Source organism: Astatotilapia calliptera, chromosome 5, assembly GCF_900246225.1.
Source record: "Astatotilapia calliptera chromosome 5, fAstCal1.2, whole genome shotgun sequence".
Taxonomy (NCBI): Eukaryota; Metazoa; Chordata; class Actinopteri; order Cichliformes; family Cichlidae; genus Astatotilapia; species Astatotilapia calliptera.
Genome location: NC_039306.1, coordinates 18,829,261 through 18,832,663, shown reverse-complemented (window position 1 = coordinate 18,832,663; position 3,403 = coordinate 18,829,261). Strand labels below are relative to the sequence as shown.

The 3,403-nt window shown below is 41.1% G+C and overlaps 1 long non-coding RNA gene across 2 annotated transcripts; it reads right to left on the bottom strand.

Moving 5' to 3' along the window:
* Nucleotides 1-427: 427 nt before the first annotated feature.
* On the bottom strand, nt 428-2,828 carry LOC113022408 (uncharacterized). 2 transcript variants are annotated; one of them, XR_003272424.1, is made up of 6 exons: nt 2,592-2,828; nt 2,361-2,521; nt 2,120-2,265; nt 1,785-1,886; nt 660-791; nt 428-542 (listed from the first exon to the last, which is right to left on the bottom strand). It is a non-coding gene; the product is annotated as an uncharacterized LOC113022408 (long non-coding RNA). The 2 variants fall into 2 exon arrangements; XR_003272425.1 differs by lacking the exons at nt 1,785-1,886; nt 2,120-2,265; nt 2,361-2,521; nt 2,592-2,828 and adding an exon at nt 1,332-1,761.
* Between the last annotated feature and the right edge of the window lie 575 nt (nt 2,829-3,403).

Sequence of the window (3,403 nt, the reverse complement as noted above, 5' to 3'; positions counted from 1 at the left end):
TGTGCTGGAGCACATAGAAAAACTGTAAGGTCACTACACTGTCAGTAACATTATCACCAAAGGGAACAGATTTACAGTTATCATAGCCTAAAGAACTTCTATGTGATAACAGGTGACAGTTGACAACCAGGTTATTGCGAGTGATGAAGCTGTGCAGCCCACATTTAGACCACCACACACATAAAAGAGCATTTCAGTTCACTGTTATTAGGTTCTATATGTATTGTTTAACTTGTGCAGAGGTGCACCAAGTGTAAGTACACCTTTAAATCCTGACGCATTTTGAGAAATGCGTTTGGAGCTCTCGAGCACTCCTACAAATATTTAAAAAAAATAACTGTTTAACTTTGATGACCGTAATGTCTCTGAATAACTAGCTTCATGTCTACTTCTTTTGAGTTAAGCATTATTTAAAGCATACGACATATAAAGATATTCAACTGCTTGTGTGTTTATTTCTTGTCACGTAGTTGGTACATCAGACAAAAAAGCTCATATTGTGTGATTTCATCCAGACTGCGGTTCATTCATGTCTCCTTGACCTTCAACACAAAAGAGAGAGCAACAAATTAATGTCAAATGGTTCTGTTAAGAGATGCACCACCTTTGCAGAGTACCTTGCTCTTGACGATAAAACAGAATTAACAAAATTATTTTACCCTGACAATTTCACGGCTCTTTGCTCTCAGCTTGTTGACCTGCAACTCTGCGATGTCAGCGCGCTCCTGAGCTTCCTCAAGCTCATGCTGAACCTTCCTGTTCCTGGCCATGTCAGTGTTGGCTTGCTCCTTCTGAAAAGTAGAAGTTAAGGCAATGACGTCACTCATCAGTAAAAAATAACTTTCATTAAATCTCTTGATGCACGCTCAGTAATCCAGGTAAGGAAATTTAATCTGTTTATCTGGACGCTTCTGGAGTTTTTAGTGGGAGAAACGTTCCAGATGAACAACTTTCAGTCAACTTTCTGTGAACCATCGTAAAATAATTCTGCTTCCTGCTTTAAGTACACTGCTGTCAACAGGGTCAGAAGTAAAGGTGTTACTTTGTCATGACTATCTGCTTTGCATGTGTTGAATATTTCACACTCACAGCTTTCTCAGACAGACAGCTGCAGCTTCAAGATCTTGAAGTCCGGTCTTCTTGTCCTACTCAGCCTAAAGACAGCAGAGTCTGTCTGAAACTACCACTACAGAGACCTACTTCTCTATCTGATTCATGAACGTCTTCAAAACAACTTCAGAGCACACAACACGCTCATCTTCCACAGTGAATCCACTTCAGACGCACACGAGGGACAACAACAAACAAATATGCACCAAACACTCACTTACAACATACTGCAGACTATGTGAAGGGGATGTTTCAGCGCAGCGCAATCACCGACATCTCTATCAACCCATCTGCACATGCAACTGCATATGCAGGAGCTCCTGATCTCCTCAGTTTTTCAAAGTGAAAATCTGTTGAACAGCTCTAGCAATTTCACACAATTAGCATAGATATAAACACATAACTGTGTGTATTTATAGTTGCAACCAGAGAGTTTAGTTTCAGCGGTGGTGTACTCTTTATCACATCAGTTCGTCAACTACTGTTGGAGCCACAGACTCTTCATATAATGGAGATTATTGCCCTCTAGGGGTGTAATGCATATTCTACACCCAGCTTTTTCTTGGCAGCACAAATTATAAAACTATACGTGATGATTACTCATCGCTTCCTTATTTAATTAAAATTTTGGGATTTTATGCCAGAAAAAGCATTTCTGTTTTGTTGCATCCTACCTGATAAGTCAGCTCCTTCACTTTAGGTTCATACTTGACACCCTTCACAGCCACAGATCCACGTTTCTGCTCCACCTAAACCTCCGCCTCCAGACCCCGAACCTTTCCAGCCACAAGCCCAGATGTTTTTTATGGTTAAAAAAAAGTGATATAACATTTTATGAACTTTTTTCCTACACAAAACAGTTCAGTGAAATAAACAGAGCCCACCTTTAGTTTTAAGTTTGTTTGGGGTACCACTTCTACAACTTTTATCAAAGTAGTTCCTTAAATGATCTCACGTTACTGAAACCAACAACAAAACACTTTTTTTTCTGCAGCAAACAAACTCTCACCTCTAGTCTCTGGAGATGCTTCTTGCCACCTTTAGTGGAAGATCCATGATGGTTTCGTGGGCCAGTTTCAGATTTCCCTCGAGGTTTCTTTTAGCTCGCTCAAGATCCATACGGAGCTTCCTTTCTTGCTCCAGTGTACCTTCAATCTTGTGCATTCACGCACACAGTAATTAGTGCCAGCTTCAATATATAAAAACTTAGTGCTGCACTTGTGATAATTCAAACAAATTTAGAAACTCACATCGTCCACTTGCTGTTCCAGCTTGGTCTTGACCTTCGTCAGGCTGTTAACTTTGTCTTCCTCTGCCTGCAGGTCATCGAGGACCTGCTGTTGGGCCTTTTGGAGGGCTTCCTTTTTTTTGCTCAGCTTGGCAATGGACACATCTTGAGCAGACTTTTAACCTAAAATGTTAAGTGAATAAAATCATTACAGCATGCAGTTCCCACTAAACAACTGAAACGAGGCACAAACCTTGTTCTCGGTGGCATGTTTCTCCTTTTCCACTTTGGCCAGGGTCAGCTCCAAGTCATCAATATCCTTCTTCAGCACAGAGCACTCGTCCTCCAACTTCCTCTTCTTGTCAGTCAGCTCAGCGTTCATTTCCTCCTCATCCTCCAGTCTTTTGGCTGTCTCTTTAAGTTTGACCCTGAGTTGGATCTTTCCTTTAATGAGCCCCTCACACCTTTCCTCTGCATCAGCGAGGGTTTCACCCTTCTGTAAATGCAAAAAGGAAATGATACAGTCAGCTGTAAATAATCAAGTTACAGACAAATGGAGGTTCCAGTTCTCTTTAACATACACTCTGAATTTGGATCTGCAAGTCATTCTTCTCCTGTACGAGAGTAACCATCTTTTCCTCCAGTTTTTTCCTCTTAGCCAGAGCCTTTGCTGGGTCCTCCTTGGTCTTTTCAAAGTCCACTTTCGTCGTGCCATCTCTGCCTCTGCACTCCCGAGAAGTGGCCTTATTCTGAAGTATAGCTTCATCCAAGGCCAGGTTTTGACATTCATGAATGCACGGATGTTGTACTGGATGGTGTAAATGGATTCTCTGTGGAGACAGAGTACAGGACATTTTTCTTTCATTGCTCAAACTGAATAGAAAAAGGTTACTGCTGTCTCCCAGATTCTAAAAAAAGAAAACTGCACTGCAATCGTTTCTTAACTCAAAAAATACATTTTGCAAGAACATTAAGTTCAGCATCTTCCTGTTCAATAACATGTCCCTAGAGGCATCCGGCACTCTGACACACAGCTTTGTTGTCTATTTAAAGACCTTAAACTAT